The following is a 14,373-nucleotide window of genomic DNA, read 5'->3' as shown; positions in this document are numbered from 1 at the left end:
GGGAAGAAGGATGTGTTCAATCCTGGTACCAGAGGAAATGATTGGGAGCTGCAGGGAAAGGTTTGGACTGGATGGGGCTCTAAATACCAGAATGAAAGTCAAGTAAATGCAATGAATAAAGCATAGCCCAGAAAAGGACCTTTTAAATTATTTTCTTTGAAGCCTGGTGGCATAGTAAGGGATCAGCCTTCAGACACAGAAAGAGGATCAAGAGGCATCTTGTTAGGAGAGAGTAAGGTGGCCATGGCACACCTGTCTCAGCACAAAAGCCAAACTGGTTTTTGCTGCACCCAGGAATGAGGACTGAGACCTTAAACTGCATGAGTTGGCTGGTCCTCCTCCTGCCAGAACAGCAGAATACATGAAGTACTCCTCAGAAGGGTGAGAGACCTCCTGATCTTCCTTCATGTTAGGATTTGCTTGATGGGTTTGGTTTCAGCATCTGTGAAATGAGGATTTACAGAGAATCACGTTGTTACTGTTAAACTGCCTTATCACTTTTATTTTTATTTGCATTCTGCCAGTAGAGAAGAGGCAGGATCCCATTGGGCTAATTATGCCACGTGCCAAGAACAAAGAGCTGGTGATTTGAGCTTGCTGCCTGTTGCGCAGAGCGGATACACTACACAAAACAGAGAAGCCCATGGAAACAATGCAGTGGCACTGGTCAGCAGAGCAAACAGCAGCCACAGCATGCGAACACCACACCATCTTCACAGTGCTGGAGGCACTGGGGCAAACAAGGGCTTAACGGGGTTTGGAGGGGGAACAATGTGCAGCCCGATTGATGTTTACAGGATCCACCGGGGCAGCGAAATAGCCCACTGGAAAAATCTTTCGGTGGGTCATCAGGCTTGCTTTCACTGGGCAGAGAGCCACAGCGTGCGTCTCGCAGCACCAGCGAAGCTGCGAGCGGCCTTAAAGGGCTTTAAGGGGTGCTTGTGCGTGCGCTTGTTGCACCTACCTGGCGGGCCAGGCAGGGGGCTCCTCCCAGCCCGGGAGGAGACGGGTTCACGGCAAGTGCAGCGAGCAGGGCAAAGGGCCCCAGCGCGCTGCCCGGCCACCTGCCCCAGGGAGAGGGCTGGCTTGGGCTCGGGTGGAGAGGAGGAGGCAGCGGCCGAGGCCTCACAGGTGGGCAGTGGGACTCTAGACTCGGCGCGACGAGCGAGCAGCACGGGCTCGGAGCTGGCAGCGCCGGGCGCTGCAAGAGCTCCCGGCCGCGGGCACAGCGCGCCCGGGCGAGGCGACGGCTTGCGCAGCGCCCGGCGGGGGCCGGGCAGAGTCCGCCCCGGGGCCGGCTCAGCGCAGCCGCCGGCTCCGCCCCGGGGGCCACATCGGCGGAGGGGGGAGTGCTCTGCGAGCTCAGCCGTGCCCAGCCCGCCGAGCGGAGCAGGTAGGCGCGCTGCGGCCGCCCGCCCCAGAGGGGCCGGGGAGCGGGGCGGCACGGGCCGGGGACGGCGCGGGCCGGGACTCCCTCCACCGCTCCCGGATACCCCGCTCCCTTCGACCCGGGGGTCTCGGCGCGGCGGGACGGGGGCCGTGCCCGGCGGGGACTTCCCGGGGGTGTTCTGCGGGGCTTTCTGGTGGCCGGGGCGGGAGCCCCCACTGCGGTTCGGCAGCCCCGGGCACCCCCGCGCCCCTCCCGACGGGGCTGCGTGCGGGCCGGGGGAGCCGCTCGGGGCGCCAGTCCCCGCTGCTGGGCGCCCCCAGGCGCGCCCCTCCACACTCGAGAGGGGTCTGAGCTGTGATCCCCTGGCGGAGCTGGTGTGCGACCTGAGAGCGCGCCAGGTGCAGCGGACGCGGTGCCCGCAGGAGCGGGTCCGGCTGGCCCGGCGGGTTGCTGCTGTGCGGGGATATCGGCCGAGTGCCTCTGCTGCCTGCCGATGAGACTGGGCATACAGCTGGCTTCAGTCGGCTCTGTCTTGATTGATTTCCAAGATGTGGATTAGATGCTTCCGTAGCGATCTTACCCTATTACGACTACAGAAATCTGGTGCTGGCCCAGCCTGCTGTGTCCCTTTTTCCTTCCTTCCTTTTTAAGATCCCTGTGAGCAGTTCAGAGTAGTGCTTGCAGTTCAACAGCTGGATAGATGCTTTAAATGCGAATTGTATTTGCAATGTGACTGGTAACAAATCTGTTGGTAAGGGGATAGCGGCTTGTTGCACTCCAGGCATGCTGATTCTGCCCTGTAGCATTAAAGCTCTGCTGTGAATGCTTTCATATAAAATGGGGTGTTTGGTACAAAAAAATAAGAAACCAAGAACCCAAACCCAACCATCCTGGGATCTAAATATTGGATTCAGTAAACTGTAAAGCTGGTTTAGGATAAAGTGTCCCTATGTATTGGACAAGCTCTGGCATATTGTGTATAAGATGAGAGCTTGAAACTTACTGGCTGCGCAAGGGAGGGACAGTGTGCTATTGCAGTGCTCCCAGAGGCAGTGGCTGGGGAGAAGAGCTGCTCTTGGAGGTTTGAGCTGCTGTTGAGGGTGGAGGTTCACAGGGATGTAACACATCCCACCACTTGTGAGGCCTCTGGGTTGTTCGCTTCTGACAACACCCGTGTGCTTCTGTGCAAGTGAGGGTGAACAACTGGAGAGTGCTGTCTTGAAATCTGCCATCAGTGATACTTCCCCTCCATGGTTTTTTTTGGTTTTTTTTTTTTTTTTTTAAACTTTCTCAGATGTCTTGGGCTTAAGAAAAATCCCCTTCAAGGCCTGAGATGTGAGCCTGCTGCTGTGAAGCTTGCTAGCTTGCTCACTGCATGAGAACTGTCAAGGAGAAGCCTGTGGTTAGAATAATTTTCGTGGACCACAAGGTCAAAGTGTAGAAACTGCTCTGAAAATCTAGATGGAGGTATCTAGTGAGAGGAGTAGTCTCGGTAGTGTGCTGCTGTATGCTGATGTCAAGCATATGACAAATTGTAAAAATGACAAATTACTCAGCTTTTACTAAATACTTCATGAGCACTAAGTGGGAAGAAAGCGTTAATGAGGCAAAGGGCACTGGGTGGTACAGTCAGCGACCTGTTCTGCAGTGTCACTGCAAGGGCGTCGGAAGACCTGCCAGAGTTCCATAGCAGAACCTCTTGCAACGGTGAGGTGTTTTTTTAAATTTACACTTGGTTTTGGTCCTTTGGTGGGAGCAGAACTCCTAGAGCTGCAGTTGTGCTTCTTTACAAAAAAAATAAAATCCTTGGGTGCTTGCTCATGCTTGGCAGCTCACACAGGTGAGAGGAACCTTTGCCAACTGCTCTGCAAGGCTGTGTGTGGATTTGGAGTGGCTCGGAGGAGTGAGTAGCCTCACCTCACTCCTAACATTGTGTCATTTAGCACCCCTTTTAGAGAAGGATCTTGCTGCCAGAATATCTTTGCTTGGTGTAGCCTCTTTGGACCTAAACCCCTCTTTGGCTGCATTTCTCCATCCTTGTCAAGAGCTCTGGGGGCCACTGAGATGACATTCTCATCCCTGTGCTGCAGGGCTGGGTGAAGCCTTGCAGTGTTTGTTCAGCTTCCTACCTGTGTGTGACAGAAACAGAGCAAGACGCAAGCCGAGTGCCTGGAGAGAGCCCTCCCTGTGGGCAATCTCTGTCCTGCTGCATGGAAGCTCCTCCCTTAAGAGGATTTAGCAGCTTTAATGATGTGGCTCATCTGGACTCTCTTCATTACTGTTATTGTCTCTATTTTAGTTCTCGGGTGACAGGCAGGTGTAGTGTGACCTACAACTGTAAGCTGGTGCAGGAAATGCTCTAACAAGGTCTTCCCACAGCTCCATGGAGGTTTTCTTGTCCCTGCTGCTCAAACTGCTCTGCTTCAAGCTCTTTGAACTGCAAGGGGTAGTTTCACATGAAATTTCCAATCTGACTGTAACCAAGGGTAGATTTTACCACTCTTCTGTCACTCTGTGTCCTGGTCTCATAGCTGTAAAGGAGCAAGGGTCTATTCAGGACTGCAGGTGTTCATCCAGTAGATGTTTAAGTCAGAGGGATGCAGGTGGGAGTTTTGAGACCTCTGATAACCACAGGCCCCAGGGCACTTTTCAAACCATGGCTGTGGTTCTTGGTGCCTTCTGGCATTGCTGCATCAGGAGGCACACAGCACAGGCAAAAGCATTGCCACAAAGACCTTTGGGCACTGATGGGATAGGGTCTGTTATGGGAATGCCAGGGGCTTGGATCATGCTATATGAAGCAGTAATTACTGCTCCACTTTAATGGTGCCTGTGGCATGGCAGCCATCTTTTTCCTGGTCTGGTTTCCCTTGGCCAGTGAGTGGGAAGTGCTAGAGGGGGCGGGTTCTGTCGGGGCTCCGGCTCTGTTTGAGTAGCTTGGAAGGCTGGAGGAGGTAGCAGTTATTTCCAGTGTAACAAGGGATGATTGTAGCCACAGCCTTCTTGCACTTACTCCTCAGTTTCCATTGTGGAAAAACTTACGTGCACCAAAGCTAACTTATTACTGCCAAGCATTATGGCATTCACCCTAGAGTGCCTTAACTTCACCTCTTTAAAATAGGAGCATGACATCTTTATCCCCTTCTTCTCTCTCCCTGCCTTCATTTGTCTCTGTACATGGATCGTGCCATCCAGAGTCCTGGAGTCCTTTTGTGCAGCAAAGGGGTAGCTGGGCCCTGTAGCCTACCCACCACCATGTGCTTGTCAGCTTTAATGGGCAAAGAAATAAACTGTGTCCTTGCACTAATGCATCTGTTGGAGGAATGTGGGATTGGAGCTTCCTACAGGCTACTGATTAATGACAGACGTGTGAAGGGATGGCTGAGTGAGCCACCTTTCCTTTAGAACTGTCTAATCAGATGCAATCATTACCTAACCACCTCTGTGTCTTTTTGGCTCTTCTGTATTCTTAGAGGGAATGAAATGGAGGAAAGGCTAAAAATTACAGGCTGTCTTGGCATGGTGAAAGGAATAATACAGGAGGCACAGTCAGTGCCAGCAGTTCCTTGATGGCTGGTTGGCTGTGGCACAGCCTGTTTGCTGAAAGCTCTCTGGGCTCTCAGGGCCTGGAAACACTGAAGCAGTTAATGGCTGACTTCAGTCTAGATGGGGTGATAAGTGAAGCAAAGGAACTGTGTAGTGGAGATTGCTTAAATCACTTCTTGTGTGCACTCTCAGCTTCAGAGCTAGCTAATTTTCTGGAAGAAGGATGAGGCGTTACTGTGAGCAGCTCTGCAGAAGGGACTGTCTGGCTGCTCAGAGAAGAAAAAGGGAATAAAACAGTAGCCTGTGGGGATGGGAACAGGGATTGGAGACTGCCAGCTCTGAACCCAACCATGTGTCCTTTTGAACACAGGGAAGCTGGGTGGTTTGTGGCTCATCCAAAGTAAATACAGGAGAGAAAGGGAAGGAGACCAAGCTGGGGACAGGCTTTGTCCTGTGGGAAGAGGTGCGTGCACAGGCAGTCTGGCTGACTGCTCTAGTTCTTTGTCTCCTTGGTGGAGCTTCAGAACTGGGACACCACCTACTGGGACACCACCATTTAAAAGCAAGTCAAAACAAAGTCCAGTGCATGTACTTAATATCTGAAAGTTGCTGGTGTGGTAAGTGCCCTGACTGTCTTTAAGGAGCTCAGGAGCTGAGAAGGACCAGAGGAAGAACCTTGCACAAAAGGTGAAGTACTGGTGGAATTTGTTCAGGATGCTGCTAGGCTGCTGATTTTAGTTGCTTTGCAGCACAGCCTTGAGGCAGGTGCATCATGAAAGCGCTTTACCCTTTACTACAGAATTGTTACTGAGCTGTAAGCAGATTGCTGATCTCTTCCAGTATGATGATAATCCCATGGCCGTGTGTACTGGAGAAATGCTGATCTGGGATGGACTGTATACATTAGGATATCCGGCAGCCTGGAGATTTGAAGTTATATAATGGGGAGTTCCCTTTGTAGGCAAAACAAATCTGCTTCAGTCTCTCATATGCAAGCAAAAGAACAGATGAGCTGTCAGAGCTGCAGCCATGCACTTTGAGCTAAGCTGGTCTTCCCACAGCTGGAGTTGGGAGCTGCCCTTGGTCCCTCCTGTTCCCATTGTCAAGGAGGTAGTTTGGGAAAGGAAAGGAATTATCTCAGAGGGGTTTGCACAGCAGGGACTGAACATGCTGTAAAGTAGCTATACCTGTTGGGAACGAAGGAGGCTGTTTCCTAGAGTTGTTCTGGAAAAGAGGTTACAGTCACTGGATCTAAACATATTCTTCTTCAGCACCTTGCTTGGGTCACTGCCTCTGTGATCCATGAGGTTTCTGTGCCCTTGCCAGGAGGGTTCAAGGGACTACAGAGGAATGTGATGCCCTCAGCTCCTGCCTCTACAGGAGAGGCTTCATGCAGCACCTTGTCTGTCCAGTTTTAAAGTAAGCTGCTCCAGGATGCTGGTTTTTCTTGGGCTGGTACGCCAGACTGGCACAGGTTTGAGCAACCTGGGGTTTTGTGCATGGGGTTGCTGTGGGGCCGCGCCTTAAGCTGTATTGGTGCTGGGCTTCTGGAACAGCATGCAGGGCAGGTGTGGAAAGGGCATTTTTGGCACTTGACTAGGACTTCAAGGGCTGCTACTGTCATCCCATAATATAAGAATATGCAAATCCTTATTGCCTGGAGCTGGTATGTCTCCTGTGGTAGATGGTAAGCAGTTTTGTTGGGAATCAATTGCAAAGTCTAAATTAAATAGATTATGTGTACTAACTTAGTCTAGTTAGACCTTTCTAGGGAGGTTTCTATACCTTTTGTGGCATTTCAGTTTGTAAGTGTTCTAGTAATAGAGGGAAAAATATTTGTGTTGGGAGTGTCTTATTCCCTTCCTATATGATTTTTTTCTGATTTCTTTTTTGTCTTGCAAATGGCTTACTTAGTATTACTTGGAATGTGTGTGGAAAGAAATTGAATAGAAGTTCTGTATTCAGTGGTGAGAGTGTCAAGGGGTTTTTTGGACTTTGATTTCCAGAGTTATGGCTGCTTTCTAAAGTTGCTTTGCAGACTACTCTGCTCCTCTCCTCTCTGCTTGTAATAAATTAATTTGTAGAGTACTCTTTGCATAAAAAGGTGCTGTTCTGAGTGTTGTGGTAACAGGACACTGTCTCTAGGGCTGCATTGGTTCTGGGGCTTCTTTCATGTGGTGCTGTGGCACAAAGTGTCCTCTTGCCTGCTGTGGAATTGGTCATGTGTCTGTCGTGGATTGAAGTTGCTGGTAATGAGTCAGTCCTGAGTGGCTTTGCTGGAATGTCCTCAATTTCCCAGTGTGCTTCCTCAACCTCTTGGTCCCCTCACTCCCTTTATTGTGTCATGGATCTAGGTGCCCTGTAAGACACAGAAGCAGAGCAGGACTCAGATTAAGGAGACAGAGTGCTGACCTGCAGGTTAGCAAGGCTGTTTGCCCTTGCTGCTGTCTTGTGTTTTGCACTGACCAAACAGACATGGGAACTATTCTGCAGCATCTGTGCTGCATGGTTGAAGAAACTGGGGCTTAAAAGGCAGGCAGGAATTCTAATTATGCTCATCTCTGGAGTCTTTCAGGGGAGGGAGGACCAGATAAAACTCCAGTTGCCTAAATGTACTTTCCCAACAGTCTGAGAAGCTGCTGGACTCTTCTTTGCATTCAGGTCTCTTTCTGGTTCTGGCTTGCAGCTATGCACACGGAATAGCTAAAGAGCTCTCTGAGCTGTGCAGTGAATCTGCCTATTCCCCAAGGAAGCTCTTTTAATTAGAGAGGACTTCTGCTCAGCAGCTGCTGTGGAACAGTGCTAGACCACAGCTGTGTGGAGAAGCCCTGGTGAGCCGTGTGAAACAAGGTAAAGGCACAGCCCTTCCCTGGTTCTCATGGGTCTGCTGCACTTGTCTGACTGCACAGCAGTGGGGGGGAGAGGCTTCAGGTACAAGAGGAGTTCCTGCAGGCTGGTGGTGTGGGGGAGTGGAGCCCTGTGTGATAGATCAGCCTTGCTAGTGAGCCCCAGCCCTTCCCTCCAAGTGGGCCTTGCTGCAGGGGTGGCTGCTCCCTGTGCACAGAGCCCAGCAGCTCCTTTGCTCCAGATCCTCCAAGGCTGAGAACACCTTGTGCAAGTGCAGCTATAATTGGGGTGGTCCTGGCTGCTCCTGAGGGGTTGGTGATGCCCATAACTGCTGGTGCTTCTCCTGCCTGATGTGAGAGAACCTGAAATGTCAGAGTTTCCTCTTGCCCTTTCTCGCTGGGGGAGGTATTCTGACTCAGGGCTTCCTGGAATGAAACTGAGGTGACAAAAAGGCAATTGCCAAAACTTCTTGGGAATTTTTTAATGTCAAAAACTGCATCAAACTGGCTGCTGCCTTGGCAGAAGAGACTACTTCAAGGAAGGGCTATTTTGGGGAATGGCAAGCTGCTTTAATTCCCAAATCCAAGACCTCAAAGGCTTCTTTGATTTGGTGCTGCAGTCCTGCTGGTGGCCTCAGAGCCTGAGTGTTTTTGCATTCATTACCAGTCCATCGTGTAGCAGCTTTGAAGGCTGTTGTGGCAGTGATTTAGACTTGATCCTGTAGTAAAACACTAGGTTCCTTCTTTGTGTAGCTTCAGGTAGATAGGAAACCTCTTCCTATCCCAGCTGTCAGCCACCATCAAGACCCACCGGTGTGTCTACAAGGAGGTGGCCATGCACTGGTGCTACCCCATGGGAACCCAGCAGTTACTCCTTGTTTGCCCAGAAGAGAGACAGCCTTTGCCACAGGGTGTTTGCTGTCAGGAAGAGCAGCCTGTGCAGCCAAATGTGAGCTGAGGCAGCTCAGCAGCTGTGTGGTGCTGTCTGATGGTTATTCCATAGGTTATTCCTGTGCCCAGGATCTCAGCCCTGGTGCCCTGTGATGGGTGGGAGGAGGAGCAAGCAACAGGGCTTTGCTGGGCTGGGTTTCAAGCTGCTGCACTAGCCAGGGGTGGGTGTGTGTGCTGGGGGCAGAGGGAGCCGTGTGTGACAGCCATAACCTGCCCAGGAAGCGTGCATGAGACCTCTTGCTGTAGTTCTAGGGGATTGGTGAGTTTGGCTTAATTAAAAATTGTGGAGCTGATGTGAAATAAAACCAGGTGGGTTGTGAGGGGAAAGACAACAATACAGTGGGACAGAGGCAAGCAAGAAAAAATTGTGTCTGCAATCCTATTATGAAGTAGTCTTAGCCTCAATCATGATTTATTGATTAAAGATGGAACAGCCTGCATTTTTTTCCCCCTGAAATGGGAGCATTTATGTCTGCACTGAGGCTCATCGGATTATTTGTAAATTAGTTATTCTGAGTTCTTTCTTATTTTAAAGTAAATACCTCTGAACTACTCTTTTCCATCTTATTCTTCTAGCATTCCTCCATCAAATAGTCTTTATTTATGCTCTAAATATAGAAAAGGAGACCTTTTCAGGGAAGAAAAGGCCACCCAGCCTCTCTTGGTTCAGGTTCAGCTGAACCCGTTTTCCAGACCACTGTGCATAGGTCTGCAGACTCCAAGGAGGCCCCTCTTTTTCCCAAAACAGACCCAGCTTTTCAAAATCTTGCTTCTTTTTTAACTGCCAAATTCCTAGGGAACCTATCCCATATGTCTGTTCTTCTTGGCTTGAAACAGTTCTGTCCAGAACCTACACATGTATTGCTTAGAAGGATTGATTGATTATTTTCTTTTTTTGGGGTGGTGTTGGAGGAGTGATCTTAACTGCAAGTGGCAGCTCTGTCACTAATCAGTGTTTTTGTATTGCTCCAGTTAACTCTGCTGGGATTACCTGCATGGTAATGTAACAATCATCAGGGTAGCAAAACCCCTCTGTGTGTTGCAGCCTGCCTTGGAGTTCAGGACTATCTTCACAGAAGGGCAACCAAAAGTTTTTGGGTATCTCTTCCAGCTGGCTAAGTGTTTTCTAGAGGACCCCTTTGCTTTCCAGCCTGGACTTGCTGAGATTTCTTATTGTGGCATTTAACTTCCTAAAATGCTTAGACTGGGAACAAAGCAGCTTCGCTGCAGCTTCTGTAACAGCTCATGCTGTGTTATTCTTGCTCCTCACAGCATTGCTCTTTACTGCTGTACAATGTTGCTTTCTTTTCCATTTTCTGTCTCCTGTCAGAAGAGCTTGGCATGAGGAGAGTGTTCTCTAAAGGTGAAAGGAAAAAGTGCTAGACAATGCTGCTGTACATCTGAGAGACTGTACAGCAGCCCCTGTTGGGACTGACTGTTCCAGAGCAAGGTTTGAAATAGCTTCTGTGTTGCATCCTCAGAGTGATCAGGGCAGCAAGGGTTTGGCTGTTGTGGCTAGGTACTGCCAGTTACCAGTATGAAACTATTTGTATTATTTACCATGATGTTGGAGAGGGAAAATGTGGTTGAGGTGAAAGTTTTTGAGTAGCAGGAAGTGACTCAAAATATCTGTGATTTAAAGTCCTGCACTTTAGGGCTTTTCTTGCCCTCCTGCCCTCTGTATGTCATCATTTTGGAAATGGGCTGCTTGAGACAGAATCTCTTCCTCAGGAGCTTTATATAGTTCCAGCTTTCTCTTTTCATTTGTACCCTTTGGTAGTGTCAAGTGGCATCTGTGGCATGAAACTCAGGATGTTGTGAAATGTTCATCCTCAGACTGTCTGTGACAATGCTCCCCATGTCAGCAGGGCAGACCATGCTCCAGCAGGGCACAAGGTCTCCTGTGACCCTGGGCTGGTCTGGTGGAAGTAGAGCTTTTTCTGGGGCAGAGGCTGGGTCTGGGAGTGACCTTCCATGGCTGTGTCACTGCTGCCACACACAGTGGCAGCACACAGTGTGTGTGATTCTGTACCACTGAGGTTGGAGACCCCAGGCTCAGCTGGCCCTGCCTGCTTGTTGGTTTGGCAGAGTTGCCTTCCTTGTCTTCCCTGGTATGCAAATCTGGGAGAGATCACGAGGTACTTTGTGTGAGAATCTAGCAGGAATCCTGTACTTCTGATTGCTGTACTGTCAGCCTGCAGTGGGGGCCTTCAGATTGGAGGCCCCTGGTGATGGTGGGGCAGACCTTGCTGAAGAGGGGCAATTGTTACAGCTGCTGATCTGTGCTCTTCTGTTCTAGAATCCCAGGTGGCAGTGCCAGTGTACTAGCAGGGGCACAGGAGTGGTTAAGTAGCTAAATATTAGCAAAAGGTTTATTTGGCAAAACCAAAGTTTCCTAAAATTCCAAACAGTAAAAGGACTGTTTCCCATAACAAGACAAAAGATGTATCCCCTTGTGGCCTGAGGCACTTTCCTGTGCCAGTAGGACTTCTTTTCACTTTCCAGTCATGATGGGTTTGCAGTACTCTTCCAGCCTCTACTTAATCTGTGGGCTAAAGGGTTAAAGCCTCAGCTTCTTAGATCAATGCCTTGCTATCAGTAAAGAGTCTGATACAAAGCATGTGATATGATTAAAGTAGACTATTAGCCTGTCTCTTCTGTTGTTCAAGGAAGATTACTTAATTCTAAAGCTTCACAGTCATTTAGAATAACAAGCCAGAGGCCTCTTCTGTTTGCTCTGTGGTGGGTATTGGGTTTTTGCTTTGTTGGTTTGGGGTTTTTTTCTGCCGCTTGAGAGCATGTGGATGTTCTCTAGGGGGAGAGGTCTTGGGGATAATACTGATGGCAGAGGACACTTCCATTCTCCAGTGGGGTGTCAGCTGCAAGGGACTTCATAGCTCTGGTGAGTCAGAACAGTTTGGCAGGGTGTCTGAGCTCCTCCACAGGTTTAATCTGAGAAGGACAAGGGAGTGTTCGTTGCCCTATGCCCTTCTGAGTAGGCAGTCTCTAGTACTTGGACTTAGAGGTGTCTGGCTTCAGCTATGAAATGAACTCCAGGATAACTTGCAATTACTGTCAGTGGTGCTGGGTAAGCTCAGCTTCCTTCCTATGCCAGGTGCTGGTGCCCAGGCTCTGCTCAGCCCCACCCACCTGTCTGTGGAGCTGTGGGGTGTGAAGGCCCAATAAGCAGAGGGCAGGTAGAGAGAGAAGTTGTTTGTTTAAATGTTGTGCAAGTTGCTAAGCTGTGGAAAACTTCCTGCCCTTGAAGTAAAACTACTTTCCCTGCTAATTCCTGAAAAAAAGAGTAGGAAATCCTCATTTCCCAGGTCAAGCAGATGCTGTAACTTCTCAGAAACATGTTTGTCATAAGTGTGTTGAATCTAACCACCCACTAGTTACTTGCCCTAGCATCTGAGAAATGGAAGTAACTGAAAACCAGTTTGTTTGGAAGGGGAACTTTACAATAAAAAGTCCTCAACCTTGACCTCTTGCATTTTATGGGGGGAGGAGGAAGCAGGAAAGATAAAAATCAGTTCTGCTACCTGGCTCCTACCTAAGTCTCACAGTCTCTGTTGCTGTTTCATAAAATAGAAAAAAAGGCTTTCTTCCTGCCTGGATTGTGGTAGCTTTTGGGTGCCCTGGCAGAGTCTGAGGAAGGTGTCTTCAAGCCAAGTGGCATTGGGAGGGATATTGTGCAACTCCTTGGAGGAGATTTGTTGACCTCCAAGGCATTGCTTGCATGAGAAGGGAGATAGGGGAGCCTGTCCTGTGCATGTACTTGCACCCAGGATTTCCAGGCTGATGACTGGCACAGGGAAACACTTTGAAACATCCCCTGTGTTGCAGAACCATGCTGGGGAGAGGCTTATCAGGTAATCATAAGCAGAGTGCTCCTTGTCTGTGCTGGTCTCCCTGCTGCAGTTTGGAGTGCAGGTCCTGCTCACAGGTTTTGCTCCTCTGTGGGAAGGTGTGGGGCAGGCCAGAGCAGGGGCACTGCTTCTGACACACTGATGCCACTGACAGATGGCAGTGGGAGCTGGTGGGCACATCCATTTCAGAGGTTAGGTTTGCAGCCTGGCAGCTCCAAGTGCAGAAAACAAAGCTGAGTTGGTCTCGTTGTTGAAGCGATTAAAGAGCCAATGTAGTCAAGTGACAGAGTTGCCCAACCAGTTTTGTGAAAACTCTGCATTTTTACTGCATTGTGTGCTGGCTTTTAGTCAGTGTGGAGACCTCTTTCTGGACCTGACCTGCAGAGCTTGTTGCACAACTAACATTCTAATACGTGGTAATTAAAAAGAGAAAGTCCACTAAACTCTACTTTTGGCTATTTCTTCTGTCTGCTATTTTTGGTAAGTTGATTCATTTCTTCTACTTTTTTTTTTTTTTTTTTTTTTTGTAGGGGGAGAGGAGAATCAAATGACTTCTGGGACAGTTTGTCGGGTTTGGGATTGGTTTTTTCCTCCCATTTTTGGCAGATTTCTATCTCTGGTTTTGATGTATGGAAAGTTTTGCTTAAATCAGAGAAACGCTGTCCTGCAAATACTGTCATGCTGTGCAAGCATGAGTGTGTAGGCTGAAAATAGCAAAGAACTTTCTCAATTTGCCAGTTGTAGGGACTGAAGACCTACTTAAATGTTGGCTTTCAATCTAAAGTGTGAAGGCCAGATGTTCTCAAAATGTTTTACACTGCTTGTAAACATAGAGATAAAAACTGACGCTTCTAAAACCTCTGCTGCTCTTTGATACTGAACTGTGGGCTTGGTTTCTTTTTAAGGATATGATAGTGGTTTATAAATATCTGATCACTTCCCGTTGAGCATCAGAAGTACATTTCTAAAATACGCATTTCCTTTTTACAAAATACACAACACATGCTTGCTGTGATAAAGCACACTGAAAAATCTATGCCATGGTAGGAGTCCTACAGGTGCTTTCTAATCCAGGGTCTTGCTGGGGAATGCAGTTGCTAGTCAGATAATTCACACAACAGTGTATTAAGTATAGAAGTCAGACAGAAATCTGCATGTCTTACCAGGTGCACCAGGAGCAAGTCTACCTTTGCATTGTGAGCTGATAAGTTCTCTCAGAAACTATTTCTCAGGAATAGTTCTTTCCAGTGGTATTTCTGCAGTACCTTCTGCAGCTGTTGCCTTGCTGTAGTCTGCTCCCTTTGCCCCAGGAGTAGCAAATGCAGGGGGACTGCATTCACGTTTGAGTCTCTGTCCTGCAGATGTCTTGCAGATGCTGTTAGGGTCTCACTGTGCATGTCTGTGCTGGCAGTTCGAAGTTTGCAGGTAATTGAGTGTGATGCTGCAGTTTGCAGGCTGATGGAGCTATGCTGGTCTTTCTGTGCTTAGCCCTCAGACCATCTCCTCTACCACTGAAGATGATTACTTCAGAAGAAACTCTCTAGTAGTACATGGAATAAGACAGGATCTGGTTTGTTCTGTTTTCAAAATTTGTAATATGCAGAAATACTTTTCTATCTTATACTGACACCTTCCTTCAAAAAGAAAGTGTATCCATATCACTGAGATACACACAAATAAATATATATATATAATATATGTACCTTGATTTTTAGGATCCAGCTTCTCCCTCCATCCTTCCATTATAACTTGTGAAGAGATGCTATTTGGA

General features: G+C 48.8%; 1 protein-coding gene across 2 annotated transcripts in view; it reads left to right on the top strand.

The window, feature by feature from the left end:
* Nucleotides 1-630: 630 nt before the first annotated feature.
* Nucleotides 631-14,373, top strand: part of CD82 (CD82 molecule) — a 39,209-nt gene continuing 25,466 nt past the window's right edge. The window contains exon 1 of one of the 2 annotated variants that reach the window (XM_071427575.1): nucleotides 631-840. The gene's annotated coding sequence lies outside the window, so the exon portion shown is untranslated. Of the gene's footprint in view, nucleotides 841-1,257; nucleotides 1,394-14,373 lie in introns of those variants that run through there. The other variant, XM_071427574.1, reaches the window with a different exon arrangement.

The sequence above is a fragment of the Agelaius tricolor genome, unplaced genomic scaffold (genome assembly GCF_023055355.1).
Source record: "Agelaius tricolor isolate 1412-34295 unplaced genomic scaffold, bAgeTri1.0.p SCAF_5, whole genome shotgun sequence".
In the NCBI taxonomy this organism is placed as follows: Eukaryota; Metazoa; Chordata; class Aves; order Passeriformes; family Icteridae; genus Agelaius; species Agelaius tricolor.
This window is presented reverse-complemented; position numbering and strand designations above follow the sequence as displayed.